This window comes from Eulemur rufifrons, chromosome 9, assembly GCF_041146395.1.
Source record: "Eulemur rufifrons isolate Redbay chromosome 9, OSU_ERuf_1, whole genome shotgun sequence".
NCBI lineage: Eukaryota > Metazoa > Chordata > Mammalia > Primates > Lemuridae > Eulemur > Eulemur rufifrons.
The window spans coordinates 24,678,133-24,698,169 of record NC_090991.1 but is presented as its reverse complement, the minus strand read 5'-3'; the positions used below and the strand labels follow the sequence as shown (position 1 = coordinate 24,698,169).

Here is a 20,037-nt window from a genome sequence, read left to right as displayed (position 1 = left end):
CAGCATAAAACGCAATGCACCTACTAGAAAATCCATGCAAGTAGAAAAGACCAGAGTCTACAATAAACAAATATTAACAAAACATCCAAATTTAACTGGGGGAGGGGGTGGGGTATGCTCTACAGTAAAAAATATTCTAGTTTCAGAGTTAGAAAACAATGTAACAAAATCTTAATTCTCCTTTAAATAAGTTTATTGTGGATAGCTTGAATAAATACAATTCTAACATGTTAGTATAAAAATTCTACAATCTCATGAACATTGTAGCTATTAACTTGTTTTTTCAAGCAGTATAAACAGCATGTACTCTTCATGATGCCTAATGGAGTCATCACCCTCCCATAATGTAATCCTCCAAATTGCAGCGGATTAACTTTTTATATATAAAATTCTGTGTTTATTTGCATGTACAATAGAGAGAGTGACGTTACACACACCTGTTCTACAGCATTTAACAGAATGTACCATGATGATTGAAATGAAAAGCGGCTAGCCAAATCCATCAAATATAAAAACTATTGCAATCCTGTTGCAAAGTCCTTTTGTTAAACTCCTTTTATTCTAAATCCTTTTAATTCTGTCCTATAACACTAAAACATTTATAAAAAGCTTAAAATCCTAATAAATCGCACAATTAAAGTAATGAAAATGGGCTTGCCCACCAAGTCACTAACTCCTCTCCCACTCAACAAAATTCAAAGCAGTTTGCCTGTCACAAAATGTTAAATAATATCCCCACCATACACACCATTGTAAACTCATTTAAACCAAGGAGTTTAAGCTCATCAATCAGCCTTAAAGATTTCAAGACATCAAATAGAAACTGCTTCTGCCTGGGTCCAAAAGCAGATCCAGAGGCAAATAAAAATCCAACTGATAATGAAATATCCCAACTCTACTCTTTTGACTTTAAGGATGATATCTTGAATATAAAGATTTTATACAAAAGTATGCTAATACTAATGAATTTTCACTGATAAAATATTTTCCAGAAGGATTCCATTGAACAACTAAATTCATTCTTCTCAGTTAATCCCTTTTCAAATCATGTTCCATTTTGCTGAAATTATTTTTGTAAGATAGGTTTAATTTAATCAGTTTGTCCGTGTTGAGTTTTTCTTATGCTCAATGTGAGCTTTCTAATGTAGGCAGATTCTACAGATGTAACTTTTAGCCATACAACCTGATTCTACTGTCAATAAATTTTGTGTGTAAATTTTTAGATTTCTTAGGGTTCTTGTGTACTAAAGTTACATTTTCTTACCAAATTTCTATAAACAATCTCCATTATGAATTGAATAATCCTCTGATTTATTTCTTATCTAAACAGGAAAATGTTTTTTGAGACAGAGAAGAGAGATATGAAGTAGAAGATGAGATGAGAAGAAAGAAATAGGAAAACAGATGGAGAGACTCTAAGCACCATCAACCAATAAGAAAGAGAAACAGGACATAAATCTTGTCGCTTTGAAATATTTTACCTAAATGTAATCACCAAATACATCTTTCCTATTTGCCTCAAATACCTAAAATATTGTGTACATATTTTAGCCCCCACACTAACCTCAAAAAGTTTATTAAAGTATATTAAACACATTATTTTTTTCAACATTAAGTGTATGAAGTATCCCTTAACGTTTAGTGGCACATTCTATTTCGCTTTGATGATCAGACCCCTGTACTCTTTCACGGATTAGACTTGTCCTACTTTAAAAAGCACCAAACACTAATATTTTACGAAGGAGTAACTGATCTTAAGAGAGGTTAAATAAATTGTCCATACTGTTGTAGTACTACATGCCGTGTCTGAACCTAAAGGCTGGTCCAGAATTCTTTCCTCTGTTAGTTACCGTTACTCACTGAAAAGAAGCTACTGTCAAGGGGTAAAAAAAAAAAAAAATCAACTCCTCTGCTGAAAGTTATAAACAAAATTATTGATAAAGGCTAATTTACTTAATATCTTAACATTTTAATCCTCTCATCTTTAAAACGGGGATAAGTACCAATAGGGCACATAGGACTGTTGTATCGAAAAAGAAAATATATGCAAAGGACTAATCACGGTGCTGCAAAATTTAAGAATTGAAACGTCACGCAATTGTTGTTTGTGGCAACTCTACTATGGTGAAACCACTCATCTACTTTCCTGGTTAGGAAACAAAAAGACACTATTGACATCCTTGACTCCTGCCTTGCTCTTCTTACCATGCTGACAGTATCTCCTTGACATTTCTCCACATTACTCACTCTGTACCCACATTGGAGAATGCCAAGCATAATCTTGCCTCAGTAATGCTGTACTTTCTACTCTCTGGTTAGAAATATCCAGTTGCCTACTAGAGATCTGCATAGTTCTCTTGCATACTTTTTTAGGTCTTTGCCAAAATATCTTCTAATCAGAAAGGCCTTTCTAGAGATCATCTTCCATCATGCTCTATCTCCTTACCCTGATTTATTTCTTCATAGCACTTAACAGAATCTCATATTGTTCAAGTTATATATTGTTGATTTATTTATTTGCTCAGCATACTCAAAATGTAACTCCATGATACAAAAAGATTTGGATGAGAATATTCATAATAGCCTTACTTGTAATAGCTCAAAACAATGTTCATCCCAAATTCTACACCCCTCCCCTCTCCACAGCCAAAAACCCTAAGCTAATCTGAACCGCCTGCCCTGCCAAACAGTGTCCCACTGCAGGGGAGTTGGGGAGTTGGCACCACCGGCCACTGGGCCAGGCAGTGGCGGTCCAGGGCCCCAAGTATACTTTCAGAGACCCCTGGGGGTGCAGGTGAGGGCCCTGGCACCGCCCTCAGTGAGGCACCAAGGGAAGGTGACCGTCAAATGTGACTGCAAGGAGCTACGGAAGAGCCTCAACCTGGAGGAGTGGATTCTGGAGCTGGTCACCTCTATGACCGCCAGGAAGAGGAGATCCCAGAGCTGGAGATTGATACAGATGAGCTCCTGGACATGGAGAGTGACAATACTCGGGCTGCCAGGGTCAAAGAGCTTCTGGTTGACTGTTACAAACCCACTGAGGCCTTCATCTCTGGCCTGCTGGACAAGATCTGGGGCATGCAGAAGCTGAGCACACCCCAGAAAAAGTAAGGGTCCATGACCCAGGTGAACAGAGGCTCCCACAGGACGTTCACAGCCCCCCAACCTCATAGCAACAGCAATACCGAGGACCCTGCGGCCAGGCCTGGTGCCTTGAGCAGGGCTCCTTATGTCCCGGCCTCAGTTTTTCATTTTGGGGGTTTTCCAGTGTTATTAAACTGATGGGACTTTTTGTGTTTATATATTGACTCTGCGGCACAGGCCCTTTAATAAAGCTAGGATATGCCTTTGGTGCCAACAAAAACAACAATAACATTAAAAGCCAGGAAAACTACTCTCTAAGGTGAAAGAAATTAGAATAGTACTGAAGCCTCTGTGAGAGATGAGGGTGACTGGGAAATGGTATGTAGGAACTTTCACGGGTGATGAAAATGCTACCTTTGTAGAAAGAGGTATAGATTATAACAGTGTATACATTTGTCAAAACTCAGTCTGTAACATATGAATCCATGCATTTACCTACTATAAATTATACCTGCATTTAAAAATTTAAGCAAGTAAGAAACATGTTCAGTGTCAAAGGATATAAACTGCATAACATTAACAGTGGCTGATTAGAGTGGTAAGACAAGAGGTGGGCTTTTACTTCTTTTTTTTCCAAAATGTGACAAAATATTAATAATTGGTCTAGGTGACAGATATACAGGTGTTCATTATCATATACTTTTTACCTTTATGGAGGTTTGATGTCTTTCAAAAGATAAAGTTGAAAAACAGGCCGGGCGCGGTGGCTCACGCCTGTAATCCTAGCACTCTGGGAGGCCGAGGTGGGCGGATCGTTTGAGCTCAGGAGTTCGAGACCAGCCTGAGCAAGAGCGAGACCCCATCTCTACTAAAAAATAGAAAGAAATTATATGGACAGCTAAAAATATATATAGAAAAAATTAGCCGGGCATGGTGGTGCATGCCTGTAGTCCCAACTACTCGGGAGGCTGAGACAGGAGGATCCCTTGAGCTCAGGAGTTTGAGGTTGCTGTGAGCTAGGCTGACGCCATGGCACTCACTCTAGCCTGGGCAACAAAGTGAGACTCTGTCTCAAAAAAAAAAAAAAAAAAAAAAAAAAGTTGAAAAACATACAAATTAGAATAAAAAGTAATCCAATTCACCGCAAATAATTGCTTCAACATTAAAAGTGATTGCCAATATAAAACAAAGCTTTAACAAGTTGTAGCCTGAACTTCCTAGACAAATGTTAACTGAAAAACAAAATAACCTTAGACTAAGCACTTGGAATAACTAGCCTCTGTTTCATTTTAATTGCTGAACTGCAAACATGAGCACCGTTTAACATGACCAAAGTCAATTAACGTTCATTGGTCTCACCAACGAGCAAACTAAAATGTTTACATATTTACAGTAATATACATGTATTTTCATTGACACATACTGTATATATTTTCACATTCTGCCAATATGTCCAAGTAAGCATTTACTAATACCCTGAAATTGCTTCTATAACTTTATGTATAGTCATTCAATCATGAACAAAAACATGCACAGTTGTCCCTTGGTATCGGTGAGGGATTGGTTCCAGGACCTCTCTCAGATACCAAAATCTGTGGGTGCTCAAGTTCTTGATGTAAAATGGCATAATATTTGCATATAACCTACACACATCCTTCCATGTGCTTTAAATCATCTCTAGATTACTTTATACTACCTAATCCAATGTAAATGCTATTAAATAGTTGTCATAATGTATTGCTTAGGGAATAATGATAAGGGAGGAAAAGTCTGTATATACTCAGTACAGACAAAATTTTTTTCCCTGAATATTTCTGATACAACGTTGGTTGAATCCATCAATGTGCAATCCACGGATATGGGAGCTGACTGTATGCTGTTAAATATAGAAGAGATTTTTTTTTACATACTTGTTTTACAAAATGGATCACAGTATATGTATTGCTCTGCCATCTTTTTTCCTCACTCAATACTTCATGTAAATCCCCCCAGGTCAACAAATACACATCTACCTCAGTGTTTAATAGTTTCATAATATATGGCTATAACAATTTATTTAACTATTCCTACTGACTCTCTGACTATAAAGATTATTATAAATATGCTAATACTTTTGTTCCAATGAAATAGGCTTTCAAAAATGAAATTACTAACATAAAGAGCATGTGTGGAATTGCTAGATATATTTAATTCAGTAAATATCGCTTGCTGAGTTACTTTCCAAAAACGCTTTTAAAATTCACATTCCTCCCCAAATTTGTAAGAATACATCCCATTAACACTAAGTATTTTCACTAATTTTTAAAAGTCGGTTATTTTATATTGAGACCTTTTCTTTACTCCATATTCTCAAATTTTAAAGGCTACAGTTCTTTAGATGACTAACATCTTCAATGAAAGAGCTTTTAAACTTAGGCATATTACATGCCTGACTGCATTATTTAATATAGAATTGTGACCATGTTCCAGATGTAAACATACTTTCCTGGCATTCTACAGCAGAGTACTGCTTTATATTACACTTCATTTCTATGTTCACCCAGCCATATCTCACCACGGCCCCATATTTAAGCAAACTTTGTGTGGCCAACTCTCACTGCACACTACAAATGGCCATAAAGAACTCTAGAGAATTCAAAGAGAATGCTATAAAATGAGAAATAAACTAAAAAAGTAGAATTAGTCTCAAACCATACACATAGTATTATCTCATAATTTACACTAATATAGAAACATATATTTATATATATACATACACACACATATACTGAGGATGTGGGGGGATACATTTAGTTAAGACCAAAGATGCCCAGGGAACACAAACAGGAAGTTAATGATGAGAAATCTATTATCTAGCTATTATGATAATAGAACTGTGTTACCAAAAATCATAAGATGCTTAGGAAAGATCTTTTTGTTTATTTAAGATATTATTTTATTTAGGTACAAAGTAAAATTGAGAAGAAAGTACTAATATCTCCCAAATATCCCCCTGTCCCTACACAGACTCAGTCTACCCAATTACCAACATTTGTTGACTGAACAATTGACAAACCTACACTGAAACATCATTATCACCCAAAGTCCATAGTTTACACTGTGGATCACTATTGGTGTTGTACACATTCTAATCTGCGGGTTTGAATAAATATATATAACATATCCACCTTACAATATCATATCCAGTATTTCACTGCCCTAAAAAACCTGTGTGCTCTATTTATCCTTTCCTCCCCCTGGAAATATCTATTTTTATGTACACAAGTATGTAAATATACATATGCACACATTTCAGACCTCAAGTTTAATTATCGTATGTTAAGCCTTAATGTAGAATTTTGAAAGACCAACTAAGATATTTTCTAGTCACAACACTTGACCTGAACAGCAGTAATATAGAAAATAGAAAGCGTAGGATTTTAAGTCAGATACGCATGGATTTCAAACCTAGCTTTCACAATTAATTGGTTTATAACCTTAATTCTGATCTTCAACTGCCACATCTGTAAAGTGGAGATAATACCTACCTTGAGCATACCAAGTGCTCAAGAAGTGGTAGTTATTATCATGAACAAAGATAAAATGGAGGAATTCTGGAACTGTGATGTTTAAAAGTTGGTAAAATAATAAAATTTATATAACTATTATATAAATACAGCAGGTAATTATTAAGCAACAATTATTAGGTCTCACAATGTGCTACAAGCTATTTTAAAGAATGCAACAGATAAAACTTTCAAGTCAACCCTCCTCAGCAGGAAACTTCTGGAGTCCTCATATGCTGGTCATCCTTAATTTTTAGTCTTTTTTTTTTTTTGAGATGGGAGTCTCACTCTGTCACCTGGGCTAGAGTGCCATGGCATCACCCTATCTCACAGCAACCTCAAGCTCCTGGGCTCAAGTGATCTTCCTGCCTCAGCCTCCCGAGTAGCTAGGATTACAGGTGCACATCATCACGGCCGGCTAATTTCATTTTTTCTATTTTTAGTACACATGGGGTCTAACCCTTCTCAGGCTGGTCTCAAACTCCTGAGCTCAAGCGATCCTCCTGCCTCGGCCTCCCAGAGTGCTAGAATTACAGGTGAGTCACCGTGCCCAGTCTTTAGTTCTTATTTAAGCCAAAAAAAAAAAAAAACTATGTAGCTGGTGTACATTTCTTTTGCTTTCATGAAAGTCTGTTTTAGCTAGGTTATTCATCTGGTATGTTGAACTTCAGACAGAAAGTTCTATGTGGAGGATGGTGAGGGCAACAATAGAGGGTGGACAGAAAGAATTAAAAATATGATAATCAAAGAGATAAATTGGCAGAGAATTTTCCAGAATTATAAAAAGGCAGAACTAAAAAGCTTGGTTAAATCTCCAGCAGACTAAAAAGAAATTCTCACCTAGAAGATCTGGAAACATGTAAGACAGCTGCTCAGAAAGTATACAGTCATTGTTATAATGAGAAGGGTCACTATGGCTGGATACTTCCCAGACAGCCCTTGTATACCAACTGTTACTATAGTAACTAATGTAAAAAGAAATGGAACTAATGGGAAAATGGGTAAAGATATACATGTAATTATACAATTCATTTTTATAAAAATTTGTTTTTAAATTCTTTTTGAAGAATAGGGAAAAAGAAATGTAGGAATAAGGCTGGGCACAGTGGCTCATGCCTATAATCCCCGCACTTTGGGAGGCCAAGACAGGAGGATTGCTCGAGGCCAGGAGTTTGAGGACCAGCCTGGGCAACAAGGCAAAATCCCATCTCTACAAAAAGTTTAAGAAATTAGCCGGGCATGGTGGCACGTGCCTGTAGTCCCAGCTACTCTGGAGGCTGAGGTAGGAGGATCGCTTTAAGCCCAGGAGTTTGAGGCTGCAGAGAGCTATGATCATGCACTGTACTCCAGCCTGAGTGAAAGAGTGAGTCCGTCTCTTTTAAAAAAAAAAAAAATTAATTCATTCATTTTTAAAAAGACATGTGGGAATAAAACAGAGAAAATAAGAAGAAATATGATCCAAATATAATTATGCTGAAGACGAAAAACAAGGAGCAGAAGGAAATAAATTCTTTATTTGAAAAAGATGCCTAAAAGGACAAAACAAAACAGAACTATGGTGGCAAATTACCTTGAAGGGCCAAAATTTAAACATCTGCATATAAATCTAATATAGACAGAAATTCTATAATTAGCTTAGGAAAGTATTTCAAAAAATTTAAGACTAAATTAGCTGTCACTCTAAGAAAGGTATAAAGGATCTCACCCTGGGAATTAGAAGCAGCAACACTACTAATATGCTCCCATCAGAGTCATATGTCATCCCTTCATGCTTTGAGTAGATATAAATTATAATCGGAAGCTCTGCACCACAGCTTAGGTGGAACTACTTTCCAAGCAAATTATCAAAAGTTTGTGTTAAAAGATCTATTTAAGCACTAATAAATCTCTGTGTATGAGAAGTTACCTAAAGTGCTAACATGACAAAAAGTTTTTACATTTAGATATTTACCAAAAAAAAAACTGTAATATATACTAAGTTCCAGTAACCATAACAGAGCCTTGCCTTATCTCTTACTTTTTAAAGGTCTATATATATTAAATAGCAGCAAGAAAATTTTCCAAACATAATCATACCATCTTTGCAAGAGTTACAAAAACTCAATGAATGGTATAGGTTGAGCCCGCTTCATCTGAAATGCTTGGGACTAGAAATGTTTCAGATTTCAGGGTTTTTCTCCAGATTCTGGAATATTTGTATATACATAATGAGATATCTTGGAGATGGGACCCAAGTCTAAACACGAAATTCCTTTGTTTCATATATACCTTATACACTTAGCCCGCAGGTAATTTTATACAGTATTTTAAATAATTTTGCGGATGAAACAAATTTTGTGTTAAGTACTTATGTGTGGAATTTTCCACTTGTGGCATCATGTTAGCACTCAAAAAGTTTTGGACTTTGGAGCATTTTGGATTTCGGATTTTTGGATTAGGCATGCTCAATCTGTTGTATAATGTGGTTAGAATCAAGGCTGTATTAGGACAAATTAAGAACATTAACATTCATTATCCAAAAAGTATATTGCAAAAAAGAATATTTAGATGTTTATTCAAATAGCTGTCTAGAAATAAATCTACATTAGACACAAAAAATTTACAATAAAAATGTGTTAATATGTACACAACTCGTACCTTTATCTTTCCACACAATCACATACTACTTATAGTATACACCCAACACACATGTATAAACCACTCAACTTCTAGCAAAAAGAACACTACTGAGCCAAGCATAGTGGCTCACGCCTGTAATCACAACAACTCAGGAGGCAGAGGTAGGAAGATCACTTGAGGCCAGGAGTTTAAGACCAGCCTGGGCAACACAGCAAGATCCCATTTCTACAAAAATTTTAAAAATTAGGCAGGCATGGTGGCACATGCCTGTAGTTCCAGGTACTCAAGAAACTGAGAAAGAAGATCACTTGAGCTCAGGAGTATGAAGCTGCAGTGAACTATGATTGCACCACTGCACTTCAGCCGAAGCAACAAAGTGAGACCCTGTCTCTTAAAAACAAAAACAAAATACCACTATACTGTCCGGTCAAATGCTTGCGTTGATCTTTTTACATAGTAGATCTATCCTCTTACAAAGAGATATAAGACCACTCATGCCAATCAGATTTCAACTATATCCCAATAGTAAATTTTGGGAGTCTGTCCAGTTCCTTTAAAGATTCACAGACTGCAGGAAAGTAAGTCTTGCTGAGTGATACAAAGTTCTTGCTGAGTAAGGACCAATTTCCTAAGCATAACAATACCTGAATATGAGAAAGAAAAGAGACTATCAAAGTTAATAATGAACATTTGAATCTTTACTACTTTGTGTCAAATTATAAATGAGGAAATAAATGAGGAAATATTCTTGTTCCTACTCTCGTTTGAAAATATTTATTGAGTTATACAAGACAATTTTATTAATTTAAAATTTTGCTCCACCACACAATGAAACAAGCACATAAATGAATTTCATATAACAGTACTATCCTGGATCATCTTTTATCAAAATAATTAAAAATATATTCTGTTAAGTGAAGATGAAATATGTTTGAGAAGGGGAGACAGAGAGACAAATGGGAAAATTACGAACTCCAGACAGGAGATGTTACAGGTTTACTGAGTTCTTAGAACTGACATGAAAGGCACAATCGATAAAAGAAAAAGATGGTAACTTAGACTTCATTCAAAATCAGATAAGGCACAGACAGAAGGAAAATACTTGAAAAGCATATATCCAACAAATGATCTGTATCAAAAATATGTAAATAACTCTCTATACTCAGCAGTAATTTGCAAAACACATAAATAGTCATTTCGACAAAAAAGACATAGGTATTTGAAGTAAGCACATTAAAATATGTTTATTATTAGGAATTGTGAAAGGAGCGGTATTGGAGAAAAACCATGAGATAAAAATCTATTCTTCAAAACCTGAAAGGTAACAACCAAGAAAGATGACAAAATATGAAAAAGGGGAAAAAATTATAAGAGGTTGAGGATATAAGGGATTTTGCAGATGATGGACAGTGACTTCCAAGAGGGCCCCGTCAATAGGTTTCAGGAGTTAGGGTGAGCAGTGGAGAAGGTGGGGGAATTAATAGAGAGATGAAGTTTAAAAAGTGAATGACATATGGAGAAAGTGTGAGGATGAGAAATGACCTGTGAATTTTGAGCTTCTTTTGGTGACTGAGGTAAGCAAGGATAAAGAACTTAAGGAACTCAGTGCCTGTGCCCATGGTCTGTCTCACAGTAGTGGTGGCAAAGCTTTTTTGAGTATAATGTGGGAGAGACACCAAGAATTCTGGAGCCACTTCTTCCCTCCTGCCAATGGTGGCGTGGAGGTCATGAAGCTCCCTCGTGATACTTACATGATGTTCGCCATTTCATCAGTGAAAAAAAAATTTTTTTTTTCTTTTCTTTTGTAACAGAGCCTCACTCTGTTGCCCTGGGTAGAGTGCAGTGGTGTCACTGTAGCTCACTGCAGCCTCAAACTCCAGGGCTCAAGTGATCCTCCTGCCCCAGCCTCCTGAGTAGGTAGGACTACAGGCACACTCCACAATGCTCAGCTAATTTTTCTATTTTTAATAGAGACAGGGCCTCGCTCTTGCTCAGGCTGGTCTCGAACTCCTGAGCTCAGGCAATCCTCCTGCCTCAGCCTCCCAGAGTGCTAGGATTACAGGCATGAGCCACCATGCCGAGCAGAAACTTTTTAAATGTAGTTTACTTCATCTGTTCTCATGATATTCCCATAAGGTAGGTTAAAGAAGGCCATTATTTACATTTCGAAAGCTATAAATAGTAACATATAAAGTTTAAATGACTAACATGAGATCATATCACAGTGGCATTTTCAAAAATATGAATAAAAATATCAAGCAGATATTATTATAGCTCTACATATGCAGTCATGCTGATTAGAGAGGAAAAGAAATACATACAGACGCACCCACAAGAGTACTTTAAAAGTGCAAAACTGAGTTAATACTGTTAAATTTAAAATATTAGCAAATTAAGGAACCCAACTTTATACAAAGAAAAATTCTCAAGGCAAAACACATACAGAGAGACATAAGTCTCTCTTTCAATTCTTCACTCTAAACTTTGTTTCAATCTCTAATTCACATTTCTAATTCTTTATTTCCAACCCAGTAAAGACTGCCATATTCCATTTCTCTTGTTTGCATCTTTCTCCTCTCTACCTTGGGCACTGAGTACAAAGAATTAGACCATTAATAAACCTTGGTTCATTTACCTTCAATGGTGAACGCACAGACCTCTTCTTTATATTTTAATAGAAACACCTATCAACCTATCATTCATGAGAAGTTTAAAAATTGCCAATACTTTTCATTTACTTATACAAATTCATACATATTAAATCCTGTCACCCACTATCAGCTAGTCACTACCCTAAACCTTGTGTTTATCATTCCTTCGCACACACACACAGTTTTGGTTTTCCATATTTTAAAATTAGGAGGTATTTTTTATTAGTTCATGTGTCTGGTTCTTGCTGCTAACTATAAAGCTCTATAAATTCATATGGCTTCAAATTAGATTATTTCCATGTTCTACATATGAAAAAAATAAAAATTCCAAAATATTCCCAAGTAAACTCATATATACATAGAAACTGCAAAGTACAGTAACATCAACAAAAGGAACAAATTCAATGAAAACTAGGTTAAACAGTAAGTGCCACGAAGATAGTTCAAATGATAACAACAAAGGCCTACAATTCTTGTTTTTAAGACTAAAAGCATCATGGGGAAAGGGGAAAAAAAGGATGCCAGTCTCTGAAAGGCAAGAATCATAGTAGTCCCTTGATGATAGCTAAGAGGAGAAGGAAAGTTTAAGACTCCTTTACCTATTCATGAGATCAAAAGAAATAAAAGAATCCCTTGGTGTTTTTATCATTTTCTTTTGCTAGTACATCTAGCACCAGAAAGAACACATTTAATGCTATGATACTTCCAAAAGTTTCTCTGTAATGCTTATATTTTTCAAAGGGTTTGAGATTTAACTTCTCCAAAAATATATTACATTTTTTAAACTGTCTTACAAATAAAATTCAATTTTAAATGTATTTCTTTTATTTACAAAAAGCTTTTATTGTGTGCCAAGTAGTGTTCTAAGTAATCTCAAGAAAAATTATCCAAAATATAGAATCAAAGAAAAATACTGAACTTCTGTATCTAGCCATAATGGAGTAACAGGTATCAGATTTATCCCCTGCCAGAAAAACTTAAGAAATATAAAATGTATAAAAAAAATGGTTTTCAGACATTCAACAACAGGCAGCCCAAGACAAGAGAAATAATTAACGTGAGCCCTGTGAATGCCCCAACTCACTACCCATTCATTTAAGTACTATAAATGGCTGTTTTTACTCAACAATGACAGAAATGAATAGTGGAATAGTTGGGACAGACACTACATGGCCCACAAGCCTAAAATACCTACTATAATATTTAACCCTTTTAAGAAAATGTCTGGAGACCCCTGCTCTAGACTAATGGCTAAAGTACTAAAGGAATCAATTTATTGCCAAGTAATTTAACAATGCACTAGCACAAAGCCCAAAAATATTTAAACAAATACAAAATAGCTTTAGGAACATAAAATCTACAGTGTGGCATACAAACAAAAGTTTCAAGGCATGCAAAAAAAAAAAAAAAAAAGGAAAATATAACCCATAGTAAGGAGAAAAATCAGTTAATAGAATCAGATAGATATCATAAAAATTGCTGTGATAAACATACTCTATTTATCTAAGAAAGTAGAGGAAAGTGAGCAGGTTAAAAAGACATGGAAGATCTGTCTCTGTCTCCACACATAAATGCCTACACTACAAATAAAAAATACAGTGTCTGAGATGAAAGTTATACAAGTTAGATAATGCAGAAGAAAGAAAATAGGAAACATGAAGAGGCACCAACAGAAACTATTGGAAACAGAGGAGGGGAAAAAAGACTAAAAAAATGAATACAGAGCATCAGTGAGTTGTGAAACAGTATCAAGTAAGCTAAAATCCATGTAGAGGAGAGAAAGAAAAAATATTTGAATATGCTTTGCAAAAGACACTGCATTAGCTAGGTATGGTAGTGCACACCTATAGTCCTAGCTACTTAGGAGGCTGAGGCAGGATTGCTTAAGCCCAGGAGTGTGAGGTTGCAGTGAGCTGTAATGACACCACTGCACTCCAGCCTGGGCAATGGAGCAAGACGCTGTCTCAAAAAAAAGAAAAAGAAAGAAAGAAAAAAGAAAGACAGACAGACAGACACGGCAAAGAAAATAATCATATATTATTAGGGAATTGGAAGTTTAAATAATAAGATACAATTGCACAGCTATAAGATGGTCAAATTCCAGCACATTGACATCACCAAATGCTGGTGAGGACGCGTGCTACAAAGCTTCCATTCATTGCTGGTGGAAATGCAAAATGGTGAAGCCAGTTTGGAAGACAGTTTTGCAGTTTCTTACAAAACTAAACATGCGCTTACCATACAATGCTCAAATCATGCTCCTTGGTATTTACCCAAGTCAACTGAAGACTCATTTCATATTTGGGCCAGAATCATTAAGCTCACACAGAATTTACCTGCTTCATGTTACACCCTTTTAAAAAACCTGATTTGAGTTATCAGTCACCAATCCTTTTGATGTACTTTAAATAATTTATTCCAAGTCATGTAAAAGGGAACCAACATTTCTTTTTAAAGGCATGATTTGATTTAAGGTGAAAGAAATTTAAATAGGTTATTGCTGTCTTTGTGACATACTTGTCCCAACAGTTTAAAATTTACATGTAGTAATGTAGGCCAAGGGCTTCTCTATATATTGGTCCCCATATTGACTATTTTCATTGTACGTCATCCTTAGACTAAACAGCCAAGGGTTCCAAATATAATGAAGACACTGAGATAATTGAAGGTATTTTAGACCTTCAAAATGGAAAAACATAAACATAATTACTTTTTACATATTGCAATGAATATACAAATGTGTGATTTCTGCAGTGAGCGAGGTAGCCTAGAAACACCTGGATTTGGTAAAAATGTTTCCCTGTAGTAATGGAAAAATCATATACTGGGAGACTGTGAGGCCTAAGTGAGGTGAGCTTTAAAGTATAAATTTCAACTTCACCCCTTATCAACTTTATGACTTTATGCCAGTCACTTAATTGCTCTGAAATTTCAGTCTCCTCACCTGTAAATTAGAATAATAGTACTTACCTTATAGAATAATGATAAAGTGGTGATAATATATAATTATAATGATAATGTCAACCTAAAATGACATCTGAAAAATATCAAGCAATATATAATTCACTTAATTTATAAATTCATTTCGTCTTTTCTGTTCAAAATACTCTCTCTGTAGCTCTCACAGGAAAAGGCCCTAATGACAGGATTCAGATAGATATAAACTGAGAACACTTTTAGAATAATTTCTCAATTCCAATACCATGACATCACCAAAACTAAAAAAGCAGCACCACTAAGGCAGATATTCTTCCTTAGAAACACTGTTCTCTTACCAAAAACATCAAAGAAATTTAGTATGAACCGAACATATGTTCCCAAGTTACAATTTACCTCAATCACAGGCTTAGCAAAATATTTTAAAAACCTAAATGATCACACGCAGTAAGACCTCAATGGTAAAGACTAGGTGTTATGAAAAAAATACACAATACACAAAGCAAACTGAAAAGTAATTAGAGCAGAAAACATTAGAGAAGCCCTAAATCTCATAGTTTAGCCATTTAAAATGTCAATAAGCCTGTTTCCTCTTCTTTGCAACATACTGATGATGACTGTAAGCAACTGTCAGTTGGCCTACTTTTGGAGGTCTGCTAGTGTTTTGACTGAACAGACTGTGTGTGTGTGTGTGTGTGTGTGTGTGTGTGTGCATGTGTTATAAGATTTACTTGTTTAAGCAGAGTTAAAACTTTACACCAAAAAAAAAAAAAATACAGCAACACCTAGAGAAACTAATCATAAATTCTGGCTTTATATAACTGAAAAAATCAAATAGTTATTTTCTGAATATGATAAAAACTACATTTAACTTGTCTGAAAAAAATAAAATAGGTAGTTTTATCTTAAGAAAAATACTGAACATGTAGTGTTAACATTTTGAGATGTGCAGTTGTGAATTCTGTGTATAGCAGAACTAAAAATAATAGCACCTTTCAAGTAAGTACTATTATTCTAATTTACAGGTGAGGAGGCTGAAACAATCTAGAAGAAATAAACCAAGTTGCTGCTCAGGATTTTGAGATGAGTGCCATAAATGTGGCCCATAGACACTTCAGCGAACTGTACCTTCAAAGAGTCCTTCTATCCTCAGAATAACCACACTGGGTTATAAGAATTTGTTCTAAAACATTCATATATGGAGAATGTTCAGGTGTTCAGGACACTGAACTCCTAATGATAAAGAATAAAGTTGAACCTGCATTTCTAAGAAATAGTCCAAGGTCAAAATGATGCCTTTATCCATGAGCAATAAGGAAACAAGGCTAATGTAATTCCTAACAATTATAAGCTCTAGTAGTATTAAAAAAACAGCATCCTTTGGTCACTGATAATAGATAAACAACATGTTACAAGAAGCAGAGTTCTAGATTATCTCCTATGAAATACTGAATAAATTCATTTGGGGGTACCCCTCATATGGCACATGTTACACAAAAGAATGCAAACATGAGAAATCACAGTTCCTGTTATTCCAAAGAGCTAACCTTAGAGTAGGGGAAAGTCCACGATGAAAGAGAAATGTCCTCTAAAATATATGAAAATCAGAGACTGGCAAGGAAAGAACTACTTCTTTATGATAAACAATACAGAAAATGTAAGAGAAAAAAAGATAACAAAATAGAAAAATTTTTAAACTTTCAAGGAAAGTCATGATTAAAATTAGACATGAGGAAATACGGAAGGACTTTCTCACCATGAAACTTAATAAAGAGCTCAAACCAATAAGGAGTAAAGTATACAAACAAACATGGTATTAAGGAATAGCAAAAATATGAGAATTTTCTACTCTTCCTAGTAATCAAGGATCAAAAAATTATGTATGAGTAGGATTTTCTGCCATCCAGATAGGAAAAGATTGAAAAAATTCATAATAGCCAGTATAGGATAGAATAAGGAGAAAAGAAATTCTCATATATAGTTGTCGATATATCCTAAGAGGCAATTTTACAACAGGTATCCAAATTTTAAGTGTATAGATCCTTTGAGCAATTCCCCGTCTGGGAGTTATCCTAAAACAACTTCCTTGTATATTTTTTGAAATGGTATACATGAAAGTGTATGACAACATAACTTATTAATAGTAATAGGGATAAAGTTGAAAACAATATAAATGCCCATACAATGCAATGTTACATAATTTTTAGCAATAATGAAAGAAATTCACAAGTTTTGAAATGAAACAATGTTCACAGTATAAACTATTATGGAAAAACACCCCCCCACACACGCATCGGTGAAAACATATAATACATGTAAAGAACTTGAATCAGTCCTGGGACATAATAATATGAGGAAGTTGTATGCAAATGTGAATAGTTACGGGGCAAAAAATCTGGAAATATGTACCATATATTTTTTTAAATTTGTGGGGGTCTTCCAGTGAGAAATGGAAAACCAGCTAGACAAATTCTAAAAGAGCTCTAACACTACACTGGAAATATATACCATAAACTATTAATATAGACCATACAGTACATGCTCAATATCTGAGGAAGTATAAAAAGAAAAGAAAGAGGTAGTCAGGTTAACCTCTGCTAAAACAGGACCACGTGAATTTTCACTTCCCATATTTCAGTATTACTTGAATTTTTATAACAAATATTTTCAGTGGTTAGAATTACATGGGTCCTTGCTTTTTTTTTTTTTTTTGCTTTTTTTTTTTTTTTGAGACAGAGTCTTGCTCTGTCACCCCAGCTAGGGTGCAGTGGCATCATCATAGCTCACTGCAACCTAAAACTCCTGCGCTTAAGTGATCCTCCTGCCTCAGCCTCCATACATGGCCCTTACTTTAAGAAATTAAAAAACATTGCCATCAATGCTATCCCTGGGGGGAAAAAAAGAAAGAAGAGAAAAATATATAGAAGTAAAAGTCTTCTCTGATTCTATTCCTCAGAAATAACATTGATGAGCATAAAGTCTATAACCATATAAAATTTTTGACTTGTATATTTAAAGTATACATATTGATATATTTTATTCCACAAGTGAGGTGCTAAAAACCAAAATGGCTACTTAGAGTAATGAATAAGACAATTTATTTTAGTTGGAATTAAGTTGTAAAAGGGAAGATTTGAAAAATGGCTAGTAACCATTTCTATCTGATATACTAATACCAATTATTTATAGCTTTCTGGAATATGTATTGAAAAAAATTCTAAAGCAGATCTATACTAATTAAGAAAGTGATGAAATTTTTTCTTTCTTTCTTTTCTTTTCTTTCTTTTTTCTTTTTAAGACATAGAGTCTTGCTATGTTCCCCAGGCTGAACTCAAACTCCTGGCCTCAAGCAATCCTCCCACCTCAGCCTCCCAAGTAGCTGGGAAAATAGGCATGTGCCACCACACCTGACATGAAAGTGATCAATTATTGATTGTGGCCATAAAGAGGCAGGGAATATATTATTCAAGATACAAGGTTGCAAAGTTTCAGAACATGGGGAGCAAAGCCAAAATTCTGAGTTCCCAGAAAGAAAAACAAGCCACATACAAAGAAAAAGGTGACAAAATGGCCTCAGAGTCTCCAACATAACAGTAAACCAATGCCTTCAAAATTCTGAGTAACATTATTGCAAACAAGTATTTGTTATCCAGCCAAATTATCAATCAAGAGTTAAGGAAGAATAAAGAAATCTTCAGACAGACAAGATTTCCCACACATCCTTTTTCAGGAAACTGCTACATCTATCATAATGAAGGAATAAAGCAAAATGGGTAAAAAGAGAGCTGTGGGGTATTACTATTTTCCATTATATTCTATGTGATCAGTGGCATGTGTAACATTAAAAAAAAATCTAAAAGGCTGGTCCAAAGGCAGTGAGTTATAGCAATTGATTGTTCACAGTCAGTTACAGATCCAACTCCTTGTTCTACTCTTTTCTCCCCTTATCACTACTACACTTGACTAGTCTTTAAAAAGAAAATCTAAAAAATTAATCAAATACAATAAAAGCTACACACAAGAGATTTGTTCAAGTCATAAAGGACAATTACCCAGGTAAAACGGTATTTTAAATCTAATATATTTTTAAATAAGTTTACTATAGAGGAAGAAGAAATCTTTTTTAAATAGGAAAGTAAACTAAACTTACTTCTAAAAAAAATTATACTAATTAGATATTTTATGAAGTATTTCTGCGTTAAAAGTTGAGAAAGTTGAACATCACTAAGTATAAACAAAAGCACTTCACAAATAAAACGAGAAAGAAAAGTCTGCCTCTGTGAATTACACACAAAAGAAACAAAGACATATCAGAAGTTCTTTAGTAATAAAGTTCTTGATTCCAGCCATTCAAAAGAAAAGGCTGGCCATTCTAAAAACTCTCCAGAAAAGAATGGTCTAGAATCTTCTTCACCAAAATAAAAATGAAACAAAAAACAGAGAGAGAGAGAGTGTGTGATCACATGAAGGAGAAACAGACAGCTACAGAGCTGAAATCTGTATATGCCATATAGTTGAATAGCAAGGGAGAAAATCTCCATATAACTCAAGATATTGTAGCCTTGTTTCCTCCACCCTCCCCATTTCATTTAAGCAAATTTAGTGATTAAATTACTTACGCACAATCACACTGTCATAAGTTTTAGTACACATCATTTTCACAAATTCAGAAAAGTACTGCTAAAAGAAGTCTTATAAGTAACATTTTTCCACTTCAGGATAACCTTTAAAAATACAATATAATTAAAATATTTTAATATCTTCTTCTCGCCAGGCACGGTGGCTCATGCCTGTAATCCTAGCACTCTGGGAGGCTGAGGCAGGTGGATTGTTTGAGCTCAGGAGTTCAAGACCAGCCTGAGCAAGAGCGAGACTCTGTCTCTACTAAAAATAGAAGGAAATTAGCTCGACAACTAAAAATATATATAGAAAAAATTAGCTGGGCATGGTGGCGCATGCCTGTAGTCCCAGCTACTCAGGAGGCTGAGGCAGAAGGATTGATTGAGCCCAGGAGTTTGAGGTTGCTGTGAGCTAGGCTGATGTCACGACACTCTAGCCTGGGCAACAAAGTGATACTCTGTCTCAAAAAAAAAAAACAAAAACTAAAACAAAAAAAAAAAAAATAACTTCTTCTTAAAAAATTTTTAAAGTATCTAAACATGATTAATATGATTGTGTTTTTAGTGCACATGCAAACATTC

General features: G+C 35.0%; 1 protein-coding gene and 1 non-coding gene across 10 annotated transcripts in view; both read right to left on the bottom strand.

Moving 5' to 3' along the window:
- Nucleotides 1-20,037, bottom strand: part of BCAS3 (BCAS3 microtubule associated cell migration factor) — a 555,013-nt gene that overhangs the window by 476,983 nt on the left and 57,993 nt on the right. The window lies entirely within an intron of this gene.
- On the bottom strand, nt 17,267-17,328 carry LOC138392741 (U7 small nuclear RNA). Its single transcript, XR_011235020.1, has one exon. It is a non-coding gene; the product is annotated as a U7 small nuclear RNA (small nuclear RNA).